The sequence below is a fragment of the Ursus maritimus genome, unplaced genomic scaffold (assembly GCF_017311325.1).
Source record: "Ursus maritimus isolate PB19 unplaced genomic scaffold, ASM1731132v1 scaffold_16, whole genome shotgun sequence".
Taxonomy (NCBI): domain Eukaryota; kingdom Metazoa; phylum Chordata; class Mammalia; order Carnivora; family Ursidae; genus Ursus; species Ursus maritimus.
In genome coordinates, this window is record NW_024424008.1 from 62,682,032 (window position 1) to 62,694,960 (window position 12,929).

At 49.4% G+C, this 12,929-nt stretch overlaps 1 protein-coding gene across 1 annotated transcript in view; it reads left to right on the top strand.

Annotated features, from left to right (window-relative positions):
- The window catches only part of TMEM123 (transmembrane protein 123), a 49,041-nt gene that overhangs the window by 31,603 nt on the left and 4,509 nt on the right, over positions 1 to 12,929 (top strand). The gene's annotated exons all lie outside the window — the stretch shown is intronic.

Below are 12,929 nucleotides of genomic sequence, written 5' to 3' on the forward strand. Positions count from 1 at the left end.
CTGAGCTTAACCCGCAGGGCTTTTGTGAAGATTTTTAGAGGCTGAAGGTAGAGTCTTAGGCTGCTCGGGAAGTCCGCTTGGGCCCCGGCAGCATTTTGAAACCGCTGGCTCCTGTCGCGGGTGTGTGGTTCCGTCCCCTGCCTTTCAAAGGAAAGGGATGCGAGGTGAGCCGACACCTCTCCGTGCCTCAGTCTCCCCGTTGGAGCACCTACCTGACAGGGATGTTGTGCGGGTGACGTGAGAGTGTGCACGTCGGAGGCGCCATGTGAGTGTTGGCCCTGGTGGCGCAGGCACCGCGGTCAGGAGCGGAGGGTGCGAGCTCTCGCCAGCGTGCAGGAACCCACCTGGGCTCCGACACAGCACCCGGTGGTTCGGCCCCCGCACCTGCTGTCCCCTCACTCTGTCCTCTCTGCACACGTCCATGTGGACCCCGATATGTGCTGGGCTCGGTGCCACGCACGGTGGGAGCTGCGGGCATCATGGGGCCCAGACGATGCTCGTAGGATGCCGAATCCCACTGAGAAGGCAGCTCTGATGGACGATGAATGTGCCGCGTGCAGAGGCCGTGGGGGCGCGCAGAGCGGGAGAACCGCGAAGGAAGCCGCCCTTGGACACGGTGCTCACAGACGGGGTGAGGGAGGACACACACATCCTTGGGGACTGTGCTGGGGAGGGGGTGCGTGGCCCCTGGTGAGATGGCGGGGAGGGGCCATACGGGCCCCCCTCACGGCGACCATGGGTGAGCAGGTGCTTAGGCCGGGCCTGGGACTGGCACTGCCCCCCGCCCCTTTCCAGAACGCCACACAGCAGCCATGTGAGAGGAGGAGGCCGAGCTGTGCCACCCTGGGAACCCTGTGTTCCTGTCCTGCCCCAGCTGCCCCCACACGCTCCGGGGACAACCACGTACCCCGCGAGACACAGGCTCCCTCCTAGAAGACAAACCGATGCAGACACGCCTGCCTTCATTCCACTGTGCACGTTAGCAAACACGGTTTCTCCCTCCTCCGGCATTTCCCAGAGACCTGTGTGTCTGAGACGCGAGCTCGCGAGCACGCTCATGGAGGGTGCGATCCCATGACCGAGTCTGAACTCTGAGCACAGGAGTCTTCTGTGCCCTGGGTTTGTTTCCAAATCTGTAGTAAAAACCCCTGCATAGGCCCCAAGGCTTATTGTGGGGTAAAATGACACAGTATGGAGTACTCAGTAAACCTTAACTGGCTTATATGCAGTGCATTCATCTCCCCAGTCCTGGGAGACGGTTCCGTCCTCAGGGGCTGTGAGCGCCAGCCGTCTTTATCCAGACGCTCGCGTGGCGCCTCAGCTTTGTTCTGCCGGCCTCCACTGTGGGTCTTGCGTTGGCATCGGCCGCCCTCTCTGGGCCCCGCCTCTCCCCATTTCCTGCTCGGAATCAGCAGTCAGCGAGAAAAGCACATAACAGAACTTGTTAGCAGTGTCTCTAAAATTAAAGCAATTTTCTTCCTTAATAGGGGCTGAGAGGCTTTTTAAATCTCAATTGATTCTTTTTAATTTTTCTTTTGTCATTATAAGCTTTGAAAAAACTGTACAAGTTAGTAACGGGTGCACGTTATGTCTTGGGCAGCCTGGAAGCACATACAACTAAAGACGGATCTCGTCCCTCCCCTCCCTTCCCGGTAATGCCCCAGGAATATTGCCGGTGCGAATAACCCAGAAGGGTGTATGCACGGTGTCCTGCACTTGCTTTCGGGACTCGAGTGCAGAATGCTATTTTGTGCAGTCCTGGTTGTTGGGTGCGGACAGAGCCTGGAACTCCGGGTCCTCTCCAGGTTCCCCTGGTTTGGGCACCGGGCAGGAGCTTGGCCCGGTGCGTCTCTGGGGCGGGACTGGAGGCAGCAATCAGGAGGGCGTGAGCGGGGCTCAGGGACTCCCTTCTCAGGTGACTCACTCCAGTGCGTCAGGCCAGCGGCTGGCAGGACTCCGTTCCGTTCGTCCTGGTGTTGCTTGAGCGTCTTCACGACCTGGGGGCATGCTTCCCCCAAACTGAGCGGTCCCAGCGATCCCTAAATCCTGGAGAGCCAGGCAGAAGCTCTCCTCCTTGACATCCAGTCTGGCAGTTGCATAGCGTCACCTGCGCTGCCCTATGTGCGCTTGAAGGAGGTCTCTAAGTCAGGTGTCCACACAAGGGAAGCGCAGTCAGGCATCACCGTGCGGGGAGGCCCATCAAAGGAGCTGGGGGGCACGTGAACCCGTTGCCGTGTGTGCAGCCCCGTGTCCTTCACAGCCACCTTCGTTAGGTTCGGTGGAATGGACGTCCCACGACCTTCTCAGCCCCACCCCCATTGGCGCGTATCTTCTTGTAACTAGTCTGCAGTGAACACACACACACACAGCTTTACCAGCTTGCGCCAGGTGGCCAGACTCGCGGACGCGGGATGTTGGGTCCGTCGTGGGGTTGGTTGCATGGGAAGGCCCACGGGATGGACCTCAGCACACAAGAGCCGGCACATGTGCAAACACACTTTGCCCTTGAGCCTTGCTCTGTGCGGACTGGAGCTCGCACACAAGCAGCATCGTGAGACCGAACTGCAGCCGAAGTTAAACACGCGAGCAGTGGAGTGGACTCAACGTGAATGCAGTCAACACAGCGTGGAGCAGCAGAAGTGAGAACACAGTACCTCTGGCGTGAAGCCACTTGTATAAAACTTCAGCACGTGGCAAACTGTATTACGTGGCTTAGAAATCGTGTGAAGGAACAACACAAGCCCAGGATAAACTCAGGATGGTGGTTTCTCCACGGACCGCACCGTGGATGGCGCTCCTTTCAGGAGGTCCTTCATCAGGTTTTTACGAATCGGGACAGTGAGAACACGGATGGTCATGTGATTCTCTGTACCTTCTTGTGGGTCTTCAGTTTTAGTTACTTAGTTTTTCAATTTTTTTTTTTTTTTTTTTTGCTTAAAAAGAGAGGCTTTCATTATATAAGTTTTTAGAAATCTGCAATGCGCTTACTTTACCGTCCCTGTGGTCTTCGGTACAAACGTGTGTTTGCAGGTAGTAATTTTAGCGCGGTGACGGCGGTCGGTGGCGGGACAGCTGAAGGGAATGCAGGAGAGCCTCCCCAGCAGAAAGGTCCACAGCCCCGTGGCGGTTTGCTCAGCACCTCCTGCTGCCGCGTGGGGCAGACCCCAAACCTTGGAGTCCGCGTTCTCCTCTGTGAACTGCAGGGAACAAACCCCCTTTTCGGTGCTCTTATACAGACCCCGTGACATTTTCTAAAAACTAAAACCGTGCAAGCACCTGCGTACCGTGACCAGCACGCAGCAAACCTCAGCACCTGCTCCCTGCTCCCGCCGCCAACTACTTTGTGGGTCCCAATGCCGTTTCTGCCATTTGAGCTACATGTTTTTAGTAACTGCAAAGTGGACGTTTCTCTTTAGTCTCGCAAGAAAGTGTGTTTGTATTGAGTATTTCCTGATCCCTTTATCCAGCGAACGGAGATGACTTCCTGACGGCTCGCGGACTGCACGGCTGTCTCTGCAGATTCCCTTGTGCCGACCCGAGCAGATGGCTTTTGTGCTGCGTGTCTCTGTGGCAGCACTTTGAGCTCGTTCGTGACCACACTTTCTCGTGGCAGCTGCAGGTCACACGAGCTCGTGCTCTGTGGTTAGAGCATAAATCTCCTATAATTGAGCAGAAGCTCCACGGCACAGCCTTCTGGGGCTGCAAATAATTGCTCCAATGACGTCATTTCAGAGCCGCTTTCCAAACGTGTTAGCCGTGCCACAACAAGGAACCGATCCGTGGGGGTGTGAGCAGCTCTGCTTGGTGTTTCCATGGAGACACGGGTGGGGTGTCCTCGCTGTCGGTTTGTAGAGCACAGAACATCGGGAGTGTTTGCTACGTGCCCCCCTGAGGTCTGCTGAAACTCAGAGGGATTCTGAGAGCGCTCTCTGTTCTGGGTAAGCATTCTCTTAGCGACTGCTGAAGGCCACCGCGAGGCCGCGACAGTCACTGGCCCCAACCAAAGCTTTTCGACTTGGCGACTCTCCTTGCACAGCTGTCAGCCAAACGCAGGGACAGCAGACGCTGAAGTCACACTGGCCAAGTTCCAGTCCTGGCTCCTCGTACTGCTTCGTGCTGACATTTCTGAGCCCGCGTGCCTTGGTTTACATCTGTAAAACAGGATGACCGGGCGTCTGCCTGCTAGGGGAATGAGGACAGTTGCTAGTGTTTGTGGAATATTGAGAACAGCGTCCGGCTCAGAATCAATACGGGCTGAGCGTTGACCCCACACGTACGAGCAGGGCAGACAGCTCTAGGGCTCCTTCCAGTCGGGTCCGGCCCCACACAGTAAAGGAAGACTGCAGAGCATCAGCAAATAGGGTTTTCTTTCCCTCTGACCAAACCAGAAGCCGCAGAGCACGCGAGCCTAGCGCAGCTCCGGAGGGTCCCGTCAGGGCAGAGGGCGGGCTGGACAGGGTCGGACATGGTCTGACTGTGGTCCCACCCCAGTGCACGGCGACAGGTCAGCGGTCTTAAGCCCAGTGACCCCGTGTGGTCGGTGCGTCCTGCTTTGGGAGCGGCTTGGTCGCAGCAGTCCCGTGCCGTGTGCTGTCGGCGCCGGCCGCGGCTCCCCCCAGAGCGCTTACCCACAGACATCAGGGAGACGACCACGGCCACGCAGGGTGTCCCCACGCCGGAGCCCCACCAGTACACTTGGCACGCAGCGTCCGGGGGGAGGGATACTGTGCTGCCCTGAAGCCACGCGCTGCTGGTACTTGCCTGAGAACAAGCACGACGGCCAAGACCAGTGTTTTCTAACTAAATCACCGCAGTAATGCTTTACGGTGCGAAACCATGAATTCCTCTGTGAGTCTTACACGCTGTTTAACACTTAACTGACCGACAACCTGTATGAGGAGCTAGACCCCTTCTCTCGTGAAGGCGTGAGGGGCCGGAGTAGCCACTGTGGGCGTCCAAGGCCGCGTGGTCTGCGCTACACTCCGCTGTGTCCCCGCGTGACGGCAGCCTCACACGGGTCGTGAACAGGTCAGGGGCCGCGTTCCAGGAACACTTCTCTTCTGGAACAGGTGGTGGCCGACTGGCCTGCAAGCCAGAGTTTGTAGATCCTCGTGTGTGTGGTCTCTGCCCAGCGGGTAGCAGATCACAAGAGCACTCATGGGGTGGCGGGGGCGCCAGGCCCCCACAAAGAGTCAGCACCTCTGGGCCACTGCCCCAGCGCCTGACATGGTGACATGGGCCCCATTGCGCCCCTGGGCCCCCGCCTGCCCCAGCTCAGCCTAAATGCCGCTCTTAGCACAACCACCCTCCATCAAGGGGAGCAGGTCTGGCCCCCAGCCGCCTGTCCTGTCCCCCTTTCCCATCCACGGGTGTCCCGCTCATGGTCTCGGCACCTCACTCCCGCTCCAAGCAGAACCCGTGAGAGCTGGGGACGTTAGGGTATCGTGTTCTCTGCCGCGTCTGGTACACACCTGGCACGTGTTACCTTTCAGTAAAGGCTCAGCGAATCGGTGCGTGCCCCACGCTTCCCGCTGTACCCCTGTGCACGTGTGTCCTCGTGCACGGCTCCCTCCCGCAGGACAGCCACCTCCTGCCCTTCCCAACCCAGACCTGCGTGGAAGCCGCTCCTCCGCGCTCTTCCTCCGTTCGCGCCAGTGCTGTTTCTGCTCTCGCCGCGGCTGCTCTCTGTGGCACACACCGTCATGCGTGCTGTTGTGAGTAACAAGTACACGCCTGAGTCCGTACCAGGCAGAGATGCCCTTAGATTGGGTTTTCTTCATAGCACTCGTAATACTTAGCATGTCTTATACATAGGCAACCAGTAAACACGTCTGCTGTATCATCAGGCAAAATGTGTAGACTCAAGTGCTGAATTTAACTGAATTCAGCTTTAACGGGACAGCACTTTGTTCCCTCATTTGCAGGGCTCACCGTGAAAGGCTGATTTGTCGCCACTGGTCCAGCTTTCCACCCGATCGGTCTGGGAGCTGTACTAATTACCGTACCTCAGTGCCCGACACGTAGCATGGTACTGATGTTCGTGGAATCACGTGGTGATTGAAACTGTGTGGGAACGCACGAGTCATCAAAGTGTTAAAGTATGATCTATATTTTTAAGGACGATGAACAGGAAAGCTGAAAAGCCGTAGCTTTGAATGCACAAACTTATAACTAAACGTGTGTCTGGAAGCACCATCTTGAGCTGCTTTTCTCAGCAGAGCCGCGACAAAGCGGGGTGTCCCGCAGGCTCCTTCTCCTGCTACGGGTGAGCCGGCACCTCGCAGGAAGCCTCTGGAGGTACACTTCAGCTCTGCAACCTTCAGCTCGCCCGTTTCCTCCCGAGGAGTGTGTGTTTCCTAGCTGGTCTGACCTCAGAAGTGTGTGCGGACCGAGGTTCCCTTCTGGTGCGTGCGTGCAAGTGGTGAGTGCCGCCCGAAGCACGGCTTGAGTGTGGCCCCCGAGCTGTGGTATGCCGTAGGTTCCCTGTCAGAAGGTTTTAAAATTGATCTTGTGATTTTTAAAATTTAATCTATGGGTAACTGAGAAGTATATTCTAATGTTTTAGGAACTGGGCAGTTATCTTTTCAATGTTGATTTTGGCTTAAATTCACAATGGCCAAAATTCATGTTCTTTCAATCCTTGAAACTCACTGGCTCTTGTTTTGTGATGACGTTGAGACTCCTGTTTGCTGAATGTGCCATATGCTCTTGGAAAGTACTGAGTTTTAGATAGAAATGTATATTGTTGATGAAGTCAAATTTGTTAATATTATAAAATCTTCTTGATTTTTTTTTAATCTCATTCTTTCCCCTCAAGTTGCCAAAATTCCAGCTCCATAGATTGTTTCTCCCTATTGGGTCTTTCATTTTTCTTTGTATGTTTCTCCTGTTATATATAAAATGGAGCTTCCCGCTCGCCTGACCCTTTTACGAAATGTCCTTTCTTACAACATTTCCAATTACGACTTTGATCTTCAAGACTACTGCGTGTGATTACAGTTCATAAGCATGGTTAGAAGCATGACTGGTAAACATGTTGCAGGTGTACAGGTGCGGATTTGATCTCTGCTCAGTGAAATGGTCACAGTGACTCGTCACCACTTGCCAGCATTCGTAGGTAAAAATCCTCATCACAAAAAATGTTGCGATGGACTCTCCCACCACCTTTCAGAGACACAGTACAGTCACCGTGCTGCGTGTCACACCCTTGACCTGCTTACTTTATAACTGGACGTTTGTGCCTTCTGACCCCCTTCATTCATTCTGCCCCCCGGCCCCACCCCTGCCCCTTGCAGCCACCAGTGTATCATGTCTGTGAGCTTAATTTTTTTAATTTCACATGTAAGTGAAATCATGCAGTATTTCTTTCTCTGACTTCTCTCAGCATAATTCCCTCGAGACCCATCCACATTGTCACAGACGGCAAGGTTCTTTCTGATGGCTGAGTAACACTCCACTGTACGTTTACCACATCTTCATCCGTGCGTCCGTCAGCGGACACCTGGATCGTCTCCGTAACCAGCTACTGTCAGTAATGCTGCCGTGAACGTGGCAGTGCGGACGCGCTCTCAAGTTAGTGTTTTTGTTACCTTAGGATACAAATAACTGGAAATGGAACTTCTAGATCACATCGCAGCTCTACTTTTAACTTTCTGAGGAGCCTCCACACTGTTCTCCAGAGTGGCTGCACCAGCTTGCATTACCGCCAGCAGTGCACAAGGTCCCCCTTTCTCCACATCCTCGCCAACACCTGTTATTTCCTGGGTTGCTGATTTTAGCCATTCTGACAGGTGTGAGATGATAGCCACTGTGGTTTTGATTGGCATTTCCCTGATGATTGGGGACATGGAGCATTTTTTCACGTGTCTGTTGGCCCTCTGTGTGTCTATGGAAAAATGTCTCTTCAGATCCTCCACCTGTTGTTTTTAGTTGGATAGTTTTTCTTTTGCTGTTGAGTTGAATGACCTCTTTATGTATTCTGGGTATTAACCCCTTATGAGATGATTTGCAGGCTGCCTTTTCATTTGTTGGCGGCTTCCTTGGCTGTGCAGAAGCTTTCTAGTTTGATGCAGTACCATTTGCTTATTTTGGGTTTTTTTTTGTTGCCTTGGCTTTTGGGGTCAAATCAAAAAAACAATAGCTGTGACTAACGTCAGGGAGCTTACTGCCTATGTTTTGTGGTAGGAGTTTTATGATTTAAGTCTTAACATTTAAGTCCTTAGTCCATCTGAGGTTAACTTTTATATACGGTGTCGGACCGTGGTTTACACTGTTTTCCCCATAGTATACTCTTGAATCCTTGAGCATAAATTAATTGACAGTATGTCCATGGGTTTACTTCTGGGTGGTCTGTTCTGTTGATCCGTGTGTCTGTTTCTATGCCAGTGCCATACCGTCTGGATTGGTGCAGATTTGTTAATATAGCTTGAAATTAGGAAGCATAATGTCTCCACCTTTGTTCTTTTGTCCGGATTACTTTGGCTATTTAGAGTGTTTTGTGGTCCATACACATTTCAGGATTTCCCATTTTTGTGAGACATGCCATTGGAATTTTGATTGGGATTGCACTGAATTACAGAAAGCTTTGGCTAGAATGGATTTTTAGCAATATTAATTTTTCCAGTCCCCGAACACGGAATAATTTTCCATTGTGTCATCTTCAATTTCTTTCATCAGTGTTTTATAGTTTTCAGTATGTAGGTCATTCACCTTCGTGGTTAAGTTTATTCCTAGGTATTTTCTTCTTTTTGATGCAGTTTTAACACAATTGTTTTCTTAACTGTGCTTCCTGCAGGTTCCTTATGAGTGTTTAGAAATAAAACACATTTTTGTATACTGATGTCTGTATCCTGCAACTTAACTGAATTCATGTATTAGTTCTAACAGTTATTTTGGTGGTGTCTTCAGGGTTTTCTGTATATAATACCATGTCATCTGCACATAGTGACAGTTCTACTTTTTCCTTTCCAATTTGCCTTTTATTTTTCTTGACTAATTGCTCTGGCTAGGGCTTCTAATATATGTTGAAGAAAAGTGACAAGAGGGGGTGTCCTTGTCTTGTTCCTGAGCTTATAGGAAAAGTTTTCAGTTTTTCAACATTGAATATGATGTTTGCTCTGGATTTGTCATATATGGCCTTTATTATGTTGGGGTACATTCCCTCTATTAACTACTTTATTGAGTTTTTATTGTAAACATGTTAAATTTTATCATGTGCGTTTTCTGCATTTATTGAGATGATCATAAGATTTCTAGCCTTCATTTTGTTCATGTGATGGGTAACACTGAATTGCACAGACATGAACAGACCAGACCTATTACCACTAAGGAGATCGGATCATAAACAAAAACCTCCCAACAAACCAAAGTCCACGACCAGGCGGCCTCACTGGTGAGTTCTGCTCAACCATCTTTGCATCCCTGGAATAAATAACACTTGATCATGATGTAGGACCCTTTTAATAGATTGATGAATATGGTTTGTTAATACTTTGCTGGGAATTTTTGCATCTCTATTCATCAAGGATATCGGGCATTACATTTCTTTGCTTGTGACATCCCGATCTGGTTTTGTTTATCAGGGTAACGCTGGCCTGGTAAAATGTGTTTAGAAGTGTTCCCTTCTATTTCTGAAAGAGTTTGAGAAAGGTTGTTGTTTCTTTCAATGTGGAGCAGAACTCACCAGTGAGGCCATCTGGTCCTGGACTTCGGTTTGTTGGGAGGTTTTTGTTTACTGATCCAATCTCCTTAGTAGTAATAGATCTTGTGTGTTCAAATTGTTCTTTTTCCTCATGATTCAGTCTTAGAAAGTTGTGTTTTTAGGAATGTACCCATTTCTTGCAGGTTGTCCAGTTTGCTGGCATATAATTATTCCTAGTGGTCTCTTGTGGTTCTTTGTAATTCTGTAGTATCCATTGTAACATCTCTTTGATTTCTGATTTTATTTGTCCTTTTTCTCTTGGGGATTCTAGCTGAAGGTTTGTCAATTTTGATCATCCCTTCAAAGAACCAGTTCCAGTTCTTTGTTTCATTGATCTTTTTAGTCTTCCGTTTTTATTGATACTGTGGTCTTTATTGTTTCCTTTCTTCTACCAACTTTGGGCTTTGTTCTCTAGTTGCTCGAGGTATAAAATTAGATTGTTTGAGATCTTTCTTGTCTCTTGTGGTAGACATTTATCTCTATAAACTTTTCTCGTAGAGCTGCTTTTGCTGCAACCCGTAAGTTTTGGTATGTTCTACTTCCATCTGTCTCAAGGTATACTTTGATTTCCTTTTTGCTTTCTTTGAACCATTGGTTGTTAAGTAGTGTACTGTTCAAACTTCATGTATTTGTGAATTTCTAGTTTTCTTCTCTTAATTTCTAGTTTTATACCATTGTTGGAAAATACGCTCAGTATGATTATTTTTTCTATTTTATTAAGACTAGTTTTGTGGTCTAAAATCGTATCTGTTCTGGAGAATGTCCCATGTGTACTTGGGAAGAATGTGTATTCTGTTGCTTTAGGATGGAATGTTCTATGTATGTCTGTGAAGTCCATTTGGTCTAAAGTATTGTTTAAGGCCAATATTGTTTTTTACTTTTCTAATTTTTTTTTAAGATTATTTTAGAGAGAGGGGCGCCTGGGTGGCGCAGTCATTAAGCGTCTGCCTTTTCGGGGTGTGATCCCGGCGTTATGGGATCGAGCCCCCCATCAGGCTCCTCCACTATGAGCCTGCTTCTTCCTCTCCCACTCCCCCTGCCTGTGTTCCGTCTCTCGCTGGGAGGGGGGGGGGGACTCTCAAGCAGACTTCCCCATTGAATGCAGAGCCCGATGCGGGGCTCAGTCCCATAACCCCAAGATCATCCACCTGAGCTGAAACCAAGAGTCTGATGCACAACCGACTGAACCCCAGGCGCCCATCCAGCGACCTAACTTAATGAAAATAGGGTTTTAAAGTCCCTTGCTATTATTGTTTCTATTTCTCCCTTTTGATCTATTAAGATTTGCTTTATACATTTTGGTTCTTTATGTTGGATGCATAAATATATACAAATGTTTTATGCTCTTCTGGGATTGATCTCTTTATTTAATGCCCTCTTTTGTCTTATTTCACTGTCTGTTTTAAAGTCTATTTTGGGGGTGCCTGGCTGGCTCAGTTGGTAGAGAATGTGACTCGTAATCTCAGGGTCATAAGTTCAAGCCCCACATTGGATATAGAGCCTACTTAAAAAAAAAATACATCAAACCCCTTTGTCTGACAGAAGTGTAGCTGTCCCAGCCTCCTCCTGTTCTCCATTTGCATGGAGTAACCCTTCGTCCTTTCACTTTCAGTCTGTGCCTTTGGGTCTGGAGTCTCTTGTAGGCAGCATATAGCTGGGTCCGTCTATTTCAGCCACTCAGCCATGCTTTCTTTTGTAGAATGTAGTCCACTTGCATTTAAAGTAATTATTGATAGGTATGTTTTTTTTCCACTGCTGTGTTCCTTCTGTGGTCTAAGGGGTGTCTTCAGTGGTGAGCTTGGGGTCCTTTCCCATGTGCGTCTCCTGTAGGTCACTGCTCTGCGGTTACCACGCGACTGGGAGAGGATTTGACAACTTACATTTAGGACAGTCTGTCTCAAGCTGATGACGTTTGAGTCCATTCTGAAGCTCTACGTTTCTCGGCTCCCTCCCCCCAGTGTTTTATGACTTCGTCACATTACATCTTTCATACGGTATATCCCTTAACTAATTACTATGGTTCTACTTTTACAGCTTTTGTCTTTTAACCTTCACATGGCTAGTAAGTCAGGAATCCACCACCTTTACGTTAGATTCGTCTGCATTGTACCTTATCTTCATGTTTTCCTGTTACTCATCAGCACCTTTAACGTTTCTTGTAAGGCCGGTCCGGTGGTGATAAGCTACTTGAGCTTTTGCTTTTCTGGAAAACTCTTCATTTCCAAATGACAACTTTGTCAGACCAAGTATTCCTGGTTTGGATAAAATGATCGCAGCTCCCTACTTTTACCCGACTCTGTCCAGTGGCTCTGAAGAGTTTCTGCTGGCAGAGGGGGGAGCAGGCTGGTGCGGGCACGTGTGTGTGTGTGCACGTGTGGTGTATCCAAAAGCAGCACTGTGTTCATTGTTTTACTCTGCAAAGATCATTGTGTTGTGAAGATGTGATACAAACACTGGTTCTGTGCTGTTTCACTACAATCACATTCATGCACTAGTTCAAAAAAAGGAAGATTTCGGTTCTAGAGTGTGTTATGTCCATATGGAGCATTCGGATTAGTTCAAGTTCTTATTTGTATCCTCTACTTGGAATAACTAATTTATTGGTCTGTGTAGTACAAAATTATTCTTTTAGCCTTTTTAAAAAATTAAATAATACTTTGTGGGTGAGACCACACAGTAGGGACCCAGAGTTGAGAAAACGTACTAGGAATCGAATAGTAAAAGCTTATAGGCAAATAAGCAGCACTATTAAAATAAGCCTGTACAGTTAAACTGAGAAACAAAAAATTTAAAGTCTTTTAAGAAAAAATCCAAATAAGGGGAAGATGGGATGTTGGTGGAGGAAGCAATCTGTGTGGGCGCGGGTCGGCGCTGCTGGGACGGAGGCGGCAGCCCGGGCGCCCTCCGCTGGTGCTCGGATGGCCAGAGCGACACAGGCCGACACAGGCGGCAGAAGGCAGCAGTAAGCCTGCAGGATGCTCAGAGACGCGACACCCATGCAGGAATCTGTCCGTTCACATTAAAGGGGCAAAGAGAGAAGAGCCCTTTCAGTCCCTCAACAGCATGGACTAAATTACAGGGACTAAGGCGCCCATGGCCGGAAAGGCGGTGAGGTGGTGACGTTACGAAGACGGTACCGTGTCAAGTAAGCAGGCTTTGGTCACGGCATACCTGATACACACGCAGCTAAGAGGAAGTCTTTTTCCAAATGGGAAGCGAGGGATTTTCT